Genomic DNA, 12,129 nt, shown 5'->3' on the forward strand with positions numbered 1-12,129 from the left:
GTTTAACGTTTGGGTGTGCTCCCGTGGTCATGGTAGACTGGTGATCTATCCAGCGGGTTTCCTTATTCATTTCAGCCTGACTGTGACCCTTAAAGGGACCAACAGAGTCTACATTCTGTATACCCTCCAGCTTACTGACTAATAAGTCAAAATTATAAACAGGTCACTGGTCAAATGTAGGCTATTGCATCTCCAGATATGTGTCAAATCAATACTGAAAGAATTTCTGAGCAGGCGGACTGCAATGCACTGTGGGAAGGTTGCACAATAGGCTACAAAAAGACGCTGTACAGTAGAAAATGTCAAGCCAAGAGAATATTATTATATTCCTATGAGAGGGAATATATCTGTTATGTGAATATATGATGCAATGCTTTGTTGTTCTTGATTTTAGCTCACTGCAGTATTTCTAATCCCCCATTTTTATATGTCAAGTCAACACAACAGTATGACACTTCATTGGTATCACAGTAACATTCCCGTTGGCATACTATAATGTGTTTGTGATACCCAATAATTAGTTCATAGTAAACTGGCTAAGCCTTATGGCATTTCTAATGTCACAATGGCATTCTGTGACATTTGTTTCACATCCTTGCTACTTACAGGTTTGCTGTGGACTTTGTTGGCCTGTCGCTGTAGGATTACTTCAGTTCTTTTTTTGTACACTAATAGCATAGATTTATAGTACATACACAAACACACACACACACACACACACACACTGAAAAATAACCAGTGACCAGTACCCAAACACATGCACACACACTCACATGCACCCACACGCTGCCTTCTTTTCTCCAATTGTTTGATAGGCGTTTGCTCAGTCAGGTGTGAATTGTGACTATATACCCATTTGTGAAGCCAGTATTACTGCATGTCACACCCCCCTCCCTCTGTCTCTCATCTCCTCTCTCTGGCTTTCTCTGGTGTTCTCTCTCCTCTGTGCTCCTCTCTTCAGAGAGAGAGAGAGAGAGAGAGCGAGAGAGAGAGGGAGTGAGAGTGAGAGCAAGGAGAGAGATTGTGCGGGGATAGATGTTGAAATTTACATGACGGCTTCCAAGACATGGAGAGATAGAAATCCACTTCTGCTGAGCCTGCCAAGATGCTAAATGCAGACAGATCTGTGTCATAATTTGCGGCATCTGACATTTGGCCTGACATTTCATGAAACCCCTATTCTTACATGCAGTATAGGCTATAGGTGGGGCCCTAAGCTCATCTTTTGAAGTAACTTATGTATATTAATGCTGTCAATGTCCATGCATTCCCACTTACTGTACTTTAAAGAGGAACTCCAATTTATAAGGTCAGTTTACTCTATGGAGGTGGAAATTTTGCCATGTAACTTACTGTTGCCCACAGTAGCCTACATCTACAGGGTCCAACTAAAAATGCCTATTGGTTGCAAACGATCCAGTATTTTTATAGGGACTAAGGCTCAGGATTTCTCAACCTTTGCCTACTAAAACGCTGGAGTAAACCATAAAGCAGTTTTATTCCGAGTTCTGTGATTTGGCGATGATGGTAGCATTATGGCGGATTGTAGTGAGTGTTCATGGAGCAGAAATCAAAACTTTGTATCCTCCGTTTCCAGGTCGGAAGCAGTACACGTTAACCCGTTACGCAACCTGCTCAACAGTAGGCTACTTTGCTTACAAGTGACTAATGATCAAAAACTTCTACAGGCAACAACGCAGAAAACTTTGGCACAGAGTCGCAGGTAGCACACATGTCCTCTTACATTTTACATTTTAACAATGAAGATTTCACGGCATAGTGAAACATGAAATCCATTTGTTTCCAACAATCCCTGTTTATTTATTTTTTTTATTAGGCCTAGCTCAACACAACACTGTTGAACTGGTTCTATGTATATTGGTCTTCATGCATTCACATGCAGAAGTTGTTTCTGTGTGTGTGTGTGTGTGTGTGTGTGTGTGGGGCTAGGCTACATTTAAACTCATCAGGCTGACGAAGTTCGGAGCAGTTGACTTTCATCAGCCATTTATTAATAGTGTATCTTTTCTTTTCTTTTTTGCACCACTGGTTATGGCCTACTTTTGATATCCACATGCTGTATGTGCTCCGAAGTTTTCCGGATGGATTGACTGTGTAAGTAATCGCAAAAGGCGTGAACGGAGGGAGACAGTTGTTGGCAAAGAGAGGGGTAGGCCTTCATTGACCAAAATGAGATGTCTGAGAGAGGAGGGCAAAAACTGCTGTCTGAATCATTTGCGATTCATCCCAACTCTGCCTGTATCAGTCTCTCTCTGACTGAGCTACTCCCCGAAGGAGATTTAGCGCAGAGGAGAGAGAGAGAGAGAGAGAGAGAGAAAGAGAGAGAGACAGACCGACGTCCGTCTATCTATCCAGCTGCCTCTGCAGAAGCACGCAGGCATACACATAGACAAAACGCGAAATCACACGCACGCGTGCACATTAGGCACACGCGTACACGCTCCCTCTCTCTCACACACACACACACACACACACACACACACACACACACACACACACACACACACACACATAGGCTACACGTGCACGACGAGAAATAGAGAGAGAGAGAGAGAGACTTTGGGAGCGGGTCCCATGCACGGTTTGCAGGCTGCCGGAGCTTCTACTGTAGTAGTCAATGTGCATGTGCGTCTATGTGTGCGTCCGGCGGCTGCTCACCTGCCTCTTCCTCTCCTCGCCCGGGACAGGAATAACGGGATACCGGGAGCTCTAATCACACGGAGGCAGGTTGAGCCCCCACAATGCGCGGGGCGAGCAGAGATTGCAGTGGAGAATCAGCGGTATAGGCGCACACACAATGAAGATTGGATTACAACAACAGTGATTTTATTCGCAGCTGCTTGCCCGCGAAGTACTAAAACAAGGGGATTTGATTCCGATTTTTTTTGGACACGGTGGAAATAATTAATTGCCAGAGATTCCGTGATTTTTTTTCTTTCTTTCTTGTGCAGTGTTTGTGAGTGTGATCCCCATCGCAGGCTGCATGGTTTCTCAGAGCAGAGAGGGGACTGTTGCAATGTCATCTCACATCACTGTTTTGGAGCTCTGTGGAAGGGAGATGCTGTAAGTACTTGGTCGTGTCTGTTATTTCACGCTGAATTCGGCTTGTGATGACCATGCACCGTCTCTGTCTCTCTCTCTCCCCCCCCTTTCCTTGATCAGCGGGCACCGTGCGGCTTATACCCACAGGCGTCCCTTATCCAAAGTGCGGCACCCACACCACGGAGAGCACAGCTTTCCCTAAAACACGACCAACTGGGATTTAAAGGATGCGAGGCACGCAGTATGAGATGCCACCTGAGAAAATCTAATTATCTTCTTTCAGCTCGTACGTCAAGTGTTATAATTTCCTCATAATTCATAACGCTGGCGCAGTGATCGGAGCGCAGGCTGCTTCAAAGCGCATCTTTATACATCATATCTCAGCCGGTCAAAATAAGCTGAACACATGTATCCGTTTACCATGAATTCCTGGAAACCCATAAACTGACTGTGATATTCAAAAAAACGTTCATGCCTTTGGTACTTGGGCACATGCACCCAACACCCCCATACAGTGTAGCCAGCAAACGCTGCGAACCCGGTTTTATCAAAATAAGTGGAGTTTAACGCAGAGAGCACACGTCACACAAAAACCGAAGAATGGCTGTGCTTTCTGGTGATTTTATCCAGAGGTTGGTTAACACATTGCGGGGTTTTTGGTCGCGCCGCTGGTTGCCACAACTTCCAGCTCTTCTCCATCCCATACCAGGACGAACAGTCCGCGTTAGATTAGGGAGATCGCTAACAACGCACCGCATGTTTTCTAAGTTATAATGACATTATAGGGCAAAGTCTTGCATAGGCCTATGTGCCCTCCCGAAACGTGACAGAAAGTGATCACGGGCTTTGGTCTTTAAGATCAAATAAAAACATCTTTCACTATGTGAGGAGCGTCTTGCAAGAGTGAAGGAAGCAGGCCAACGTTATACCAGTAGGGGTCGCACTTGTATTGTGTTGGTCCCATTGAACCTAACGGGGAGATCCAAATGAATGTACATCTCTCCTACCCCTGTCCCCCTCTCCTCTTCTGTGGATCCAGTCACGTTGTTGAAGCGCAGTTTCAGAAAATCTCTCTCTCTCTCTCTCTCTCTCTCTCTCTCTCTCTCTCTCTCTCTCTCTGCAGCCCATGGCAGGACAATCCATATTTCTATGATAGCAAAACGAAATAATGAATTAACCCAATACCTCCCCACATGTAGACTGGGAGCCCTACTGCAACTGTATCCATCTGTATCCAACTTTATCCATTCTCCCTTATGGTTTTCCTGCTTTTACTATTCAGCATTAGTGTTTGTGTGTGTGCTTGTGTGCATTTAAGAAGTATTGTTGCATTCTTTCAGAGGGGTGGGAGAGGAGATGTAAATTGCCCTTTTTCAGCTTTGCTGTCCTAGTTTTAGCTCTGTGTATGTACTGTGAGAGCAAAGAGTCAAATTCCTTGTATGTGCCCAAACTTACCTGGTTATCAAAGCTGGTTCTGATTCTGATATGTGCCCATTATACAACAGTAGCACAGGGAAAAGGGTGTAGAAAGAAACAATGAGGAGATCAAATTGAAAGAGTGAGATTGTGTGTGTGAGAGAGAGAGAGAGAGAGAGAGAGAGAGAGAGAGATGTGATTGATTTTGAATTCACCTTTATTTGCTTATTGATGTAGACATTATAAACTCAGTTTTGAAGTTAGTCAGTCAGAGGATACTTCCTCTAAAAAATAAATGTAAAGGGTTAAAATCAAGTCACCATCAAGAACCGAACAGGCAGCTCCGGCTTGGTTTAAAATCATCAGCATTGTTCATGGTTGAATAAAGTCTGACATCACCTCTGACTCTGGCTTTCAGAGACAATACTCCTTTCCTGTTGGGCAACACTGCAGTACTTTAGAAGCTCACTTTGTTGCCTGCTGCCGCACAGTGAACAAATAACGTGTCAACCTACATCTAACAACCCTGGATGACGATATCTAATTTGTTCATTATCATAATCGTTACTTTTTTCTTTATTCACTATTTTACTTTAAATACTTTGGGAAACATACACATACTTACATGTCATGCCAGTCAAGCAAATTGAAATTCTGAAAGAGAGACAATGTTCAAACGTTGGCCTCCTGCATGCTAATGAAGCAGAAACTGACTGATGCAATTAGCACCAACATAACTGAAAATAAACGAGCAATGAGACATACTGTAGCATAGAGTGCAATATTCCATTCGAGCAGGGAGGCATATGTGTGTGTATTGGGCATCAGGTGTAGAGAGAGAGAGAGAGAGCGCATGAAAGAGACTGACACACCCATTATATAAGAGACCTCTAGTGTTCTCATTTCTTACTTTGTCGATCTCTCTTTCTTTCTCTCTTTCTTTCTCTCTCTCTCTCTCTCTCTCTCTCTCTCTCTCTTTCACACACACACACACACACACACACACACACACACACACACACACACACACACACACACAATAGGGAGCTAAAGAGGTATGTGCAGTGGGCAACATGTTGAAGCCTGAGTGGTAGCAGACGATTACTTCCACTGGGCTTCTCATGGGTGCTCATGCACACGTCAGGGCACACAGAGCAGATGGCTGGGGCCCGGGAGAGAGATTGAATGAGGGAATGGCTGGGAGAAAAATGGATAGAGGAATGAGCTCACAAAGGAGAATGTCAGAGGAGATGGGTCACTTCAAGGAACACTCCAGAAAAGTTTGGGGAAGTCAGGATTGAATAGAAGCCGCAGAGGTTAAGATATATTGACTTTTAGTTCCTAGTATTGTTCAAGCTCCAAAAACACTGGGTCCTTTACTTCCCATAATGAGTCTTGATAGCGTTTTCTGTTAGAAGCTCCTTGCCTGATATTTTTCAAATGCCACAATTGTAGTTTGTAACATCTTTCTGTTAAAAGTCTCTCAGCCCAAGCCAAATTGATGACTTCACTTGGTTTATTTTGGCAGACTTTGGAAATACATACACCTTTCTTTTGCTTTAAGTATGGAAAAATAATTGGAGCTACATCCTCTTTGCTTCAAAACTACATATCCCATAGCTCAACTGTCAGTCAGGCACTGTGGCACTGTGATGTCATACCTGGGACTTTAAGATGCCGATTTTCTGTCGACGTCCCTTAATTTCTGTTCCTCGTCTATCAGTGCTCAGGCGAAATATCAAGTTCTGTGTTTATTTGGAACAAACCAAAATAAGTTGCTAGTGGTAGAAATAAAAAAAAAATAAAAAAAATTGTGAAGCGGAGGATGTTCCCTGAAAAGATCAGTGTGATACAGGTGCTGAGAATGGCCTGCCAAAGTGTAAAGTGAGTAATAAAAAAAAAGAAAATAAGATATATTATTTAATAAAAGTATTTCTCAGTTTAAAATAATTTGTAACCACTTAAAAAAAACAGACAACTCAAAACTGTCTTCTATTCCTTAAAAATAACATTAATAATCCTGCTGAACATTGTTGTCACTTTGTATGCAAAGGCCTGTAGACAGTTCCTAACTTCAACAGCACATTTGCATTCAATTTCTGTTCCTTGGTGTCCGTTTTCTTCAAATGGCAGAATCTCATTTGAGAGTTAAAATCTTGAAAAAGAAAGTGATGGAAGGATATAGAACCTGGGGAATGAAATTTGCTAAGATAAATAGGAATAAGAGAAGGAGAATGATAGCAGAAAGGGGACAGAAAAATAAATGAAGATACAAAGTTGAATTGTTTTAGAATCAAGTTATTTTAGTTTATTAGTCTTTGTGTAACTTTGCAGACATGCAAGTACAGCAACGAGACAGTGGAGTAGGGGCAGGAAGAGACTGATTAACCGAAACCAGAGGGAGAAGGAAGAACCTCAACATCCTGGGTTCCCTAGACACAGCTGGTTAAAGTCAAAAGTCAGTAAACAAGGCTTATAATGAGCAATAGTCAAATAAGCAATCATATCCAAAACTAAGTGAACGCATTACATAACTATCAAAGTGGTTGACAAAATTGTTCCTCTACTGAATAATTATAATAAAAAAAATAATAATAATAACTTGTATTTATATAGCACCTTTCACGAAACCCAAGGACAGTTAGTTAGTATATTATTAATATAGGCAGATGATGGATGTGACTTTTTTAAGTGTTTCAAACAGCATGGGAAATAATGTGCTGCTACAGCAGCCTCCACTGTTCTGGAATGGGGTTGGCCCCCAAAAGGCCTACCACACTAAACATAAATAAAAATAATTTCTTAATGGTGGGCAACATGACAATGCACAGGGGCATTGCACACTGTTGTCTAATATAATTGTACTCCGGAGCATTAAGATTTACCTTCACTAAAACTAAGGAGCCAAGTCCACAAACGTTTGCAGGCTGTTCTCATTCACCCTTCATACTTCGTTACCTAGGTAAAGTAATGCACTATTTAATACGTATATAGTCTATATCCACGACGTTCCACTTCTGGGATTGTTCCGTTGCCGCCGGAAATTCTGCCGGATTTCACTCTTTTCGGCCGGATGTCCGTTACCTTCCGCTTTCTTTGTGATGGAATTTTTTCTCTGCAGGGTAAATCCAGACAGCTAGCTGGACTATCTGTCCAATCTGAGTTTTCTGTTGCACGATTTAAGGCTCTGACACACCAACCAGACGGCTGACCGTCGGCCGAAAAGGCAGTCGGACTGATCATTCCGACTTATCATGATTACATTTCCGGTAAGTGTTTTAACATAAGTGCACTGATTCGCTAGCCAAGGGCTAGCACTCCACCAATCAGATTGGTCATTGAGTCCGACTGGCCGATTCAACAAGTCAAATTGGCCCAAATTAAAGCCGACGGCTTCTCCGTTTGAAGACGGCACGGAACACACCAAACAGACTCGAGTCACCGACCTTGCCAGACTGTCCGATGGCCGATAATCGGATTGGTGTGTCAGCGCCTTAAAACTAATTTTGAACGTACACACGTTCTACCAAAACAAGTTCCTTCCAGAGGCTATAATGCAACAGCACCGTGGCTCTGCCCGGCTCTTAGCGCCGCCCATGACGATTGTGATTGGTTTAAAGAAATGCCAATAAACCAGAGTTTGTTTTTCTCCCATCCCAGAATGCTGACCGTCCTCCGCAGGGATAGCCTAAACAAACAATGTGGCTCGTATCAGAAGAAAAGGACAAAATACAGCATACATTGTTAGATAATATTCTTCTTTCATGAGATCAAAATTATTTGTAGTTTGTGCATGGCCAGTGGATAACTGTGACCTGCTTGCACAGGTCTGCCTCTATTTACTCTTTTGATGATGTAATATTGTTTAACCCTTCAGTATATTCACAGAAAAGTAGTGACATTGTAACATTCAGTTACAATGTCTTGCTTAAGTCAATGCAGTGAGGGAAAATGTGATTGAAGGTGGAGGAACTATAAAAGGATGAAAGCGGTATGACAGATCAGTGAATAGATGAATAGGCGATGAATACATGTAGAATAATCGAGGAGCCAATGTGGAATGGGGAAAAGAAATACAATATTAAGTGTAGTCTTCTACAAAGCAGAAAGTATGTACACATACACATGTCCTCTGGGCCGTGGCATCTTAAAACATACATTTATCATCCTCGGTATCAACCATTCCAGCTCCGATTATGTAAATAAATCATATCCATAGAGTGTGTACAGTATGCTAATCTAATTTTAATGCCATTTAGGAAAATGGAAGGAAGAACCAATGTGACCGCAGCACTAAATGCAATCATATTATTCATCATGTAAAGATAATGCGGCTGAATTATTGATGCGTGTGAAACCTAGTTGTGTGTGGACCAGAAACGTGGGCTTTGTGGCAATGAAGCCATGTGGGCATTATGGTAAGAGACATTTCAGTGCTTTCTGAAAAGGAACACAAGGGATAGAGAAGAAAAAAACCCCACCTTTATCGTATTTCACTTTCTTATTCACTGATCACTGAGAAAGCGATTATTTTTTTAGATTGTGTGTGTGTGTGTGTGTGTGTGTGTATACATGATAGCCAGTAATATGGATGTGCCTGCCAAACATCATTTACTGTTGTGGTGCCAAGAAACGCCAGCCTTTGTGTGACGACAAACTGCCCCAATCCAATTTGGCTGGGGATGCTCTCTCTCTCTCTCTCTCTCTCTCTTTCTTCCTATTTTCTCTTTCTCACTATATTTTTTTTTATCTACATTGCCTTTACTTTCTCTGCCTGTTTTTCTCCTCTTCTAACCATTGTCCCGCTATCCTTCTTGGCCTTAAATCCCCCAATGATGCTGCACAGTTGGGACAAGGAAAGATTTCCATACCACCCATTGGAACTGAAAGATAATCTTTTCAACAATGAACTCGCATGTTACTATAAATAATATAATACGCCAAATTGGTACCAGTTTGACCTTTTTTATATTTCTGGTTTTGCCATGTACCATTACTGTAGCTACCTATAGTGAAATATGTGGGTGTGTGTCAGTCCCACACAACTCTCTCTGCATTTCTCAGTGTCAGTGTTCAGAAAATGGTGTGGAACTGGAAAAACCAAACTCTAGTCAGGCCAATCACATTGTGTATAGAGTTCGTGGGCGGGCTTAACATAATGACGGCAAAGTTGTGACGGTTCCGCGTGAATTCCCTGCTACTTGAAAACAAGTCGCTGCTGCTGCTGGCGAACAGCGGTCTTTCGAATCGGATTTGGCCACAACTCTGGAAGACTTGGAGTTAAGCTTTTCTTTGAGAAAAGAACAAAGAACGGCACTGAAGTCATTCTTAAAAAAGGAAGATGTGTTCGCAGTTTTGCCGAGCGGATACGGCAAAAGTTTAATCTATCAACTAGCGTTGCTCTGGTTGGTTGTAGCGCTATCCTATTGTAAGCAGGGGGAATTTGAAAAACAACCGTTTATCCCGCCCCTCGGATTGAGCCCTGCCAATGGTGAGTTCCCCGACCCAACATCTTGATGTGGGTCTGGCTTGTCAGGCTATAGAATTCCTCATTGGGGAGACAGAAACTACGCACTATAGCTTTAAGTGATTTCACAAACTGTCCGGGCAAGCCTTCATATAGTCCTACAGCTGTTGTCTGACGGAAGATGATGGCTTTTTGACGGAGACACTGAGAATCTATGAAGCCATTGGTGCGCTCTCTAAAGTGAATGGACCTAGATTTGGATGATTCATCCTCAGGTCTGCTCTAACAGTGTTCATGCTCAGTTGGGTAGGGAGGGACAAGAAGTCCTCTGGCTTGTTTTAAAAAAAACAGAGGATGACACAGTGAGCCAACATGCATTATTCAGCTCAAAACAGGGCCTTCCGCTGGAGTCTCAATTTCATTACAGAATCACAAGGTATGACAAATCCGAGCCCACAGAAAATAATCTAAAGCCATCATCATACTTTACAAATAGATATTGCAGCTGCGGTTTTTGGGGCAAGCAGGGTTGGACAGTAATGGGAAACTTTACTTTATAACCTAATGAAAAAGGTATTCTGATAAGGATGCTTTAAAAAAAGTTCTCAAAAGAAACTCAGAAGCCCCATTAAACAGCAGTTGGTTTGTGTGGGTGGCACAGAAAACAATTTGGAATGAAATGCTTAGATAAGTACTTGGTTCGTTTTTTTAAATATAAACTACGGGGTGCCTGGGTAGCTCACCTGGTAGAGCATGTGCACCATGTACAGAGGCTAAGTCCTAGCTGCAGAGGCCGCAGGTTTGATTCCGACCTGCAGCTCTTTACTGCATGTCAATCCCCCTCTCCCTCCCCTTTCATGTCTAAGCTGTCCTATCAAATAAATGCATATATATATATATAATGTCTTCACCTGAATCCAGATCTGCAATTACTTGTTCTATTGCCCTTGGCCTAACTGAGCACTTTTTTGAAGTATCCTGTTAACTGAGAGACTAGTAGACAAAGAAGCAGGATTGAAAACATCATGTCCTTGGTAACTATTGAATCTGCATGAGTCCCTCTATTTTACTGGTTGCTTATGAGAAGACATATATGCAGTGTTGTTTTGTTGCTTATGTTAATGGGAAGGAACAATTCAGATGAGACTAGTTTCTTATGATCTTTTGAACTCAATGCCTAAGTCTGTGCTGGTTTTATTAAACGACGGGTCCTGTGAATCAATCATGCACCAACAGGCTCTGTTCGGATGCAGAAAAACACGCGGTCCTGTCAGTGAATCCATAAATCGTCAGCAGTGCATGGACACATTATGTGACCATATGTTTCATGCCCTTCTGATTTTGCTCACGCTCTACTGTTCAGCACACCTGCTCATATGTCTTACAGATGATGATAAACACACACACACACACGCTTAGTATTTTATGCTCTCTGAGCATTGGATATCCAAGGTGGTCCAGCAGTAATTGTTATCTCTGTGGGGAGAAGAGTTGTGGTATAGATTGTAATTTGTGTGTGATGATGATGTCACTGCGCTGCTCTGCTCTGGTTGGTGCAGAGTAACACATGAACATTCTCAAACACACATACACAAACATTTATTTCAACTGAGGAAACCCCCATCAAACCCTCTGCCCCCCTGTCCGAGGCCTGGAGTGGCATCCTAAGCTATCAGTCAGTTTTTTTGGGGGTTTGTACGTTGAATCTTCTATATAAGAGTCTAATAGATATATACACGAAGAAATGCTTAAACCAGCATCAGCATCATGGGGCAGGTGTAAGTCACTTTAATAAACACAGTATGTTTTTTTTCTTTTGCTATTTTCACTATTCACATCAGAGTTTCTTGATATGTATATGTCAATTATTACCACTCAGCTCCAGTAGTGCTGTGCTTGCACTGTGATGTCCTTTCTATTCATCCACTTTAAATGTGATCAGCCAATTAAATGGGCATTATCAGTTGCTATCACTACCATAAATATGTGGTGGTATGGCCCTACTCTACCGCCTAGTTGTCTCAGTAGACCATTATCATCCATTGGTAAGCTGGATCACCCATCCCTGTCAATATTTGATGCTCAGAGCAGCTGCTCAACCGCTGCACTGTAAGATGACATAGTAAGAGTGGAGTTCTTTGACACTAAAATGGCATTTTTCAGACAGCCAAATCAGGAGAAAA

The sequence above is a fragment of the Sander vitreus genome, chromosome 15, assembly GCF_031162955.1.
Source record: "Sander vitreus isolate 19-12246 chromosome 15, sanVit1, whole genome shotgun sequence".
NCBI classification, from domain to species: domain Eukaryota; kingdom Metazoa; phylum Chordata; class Actinopteri; order Perciformes; family Percidae; genus Sander; species Sander vitreus.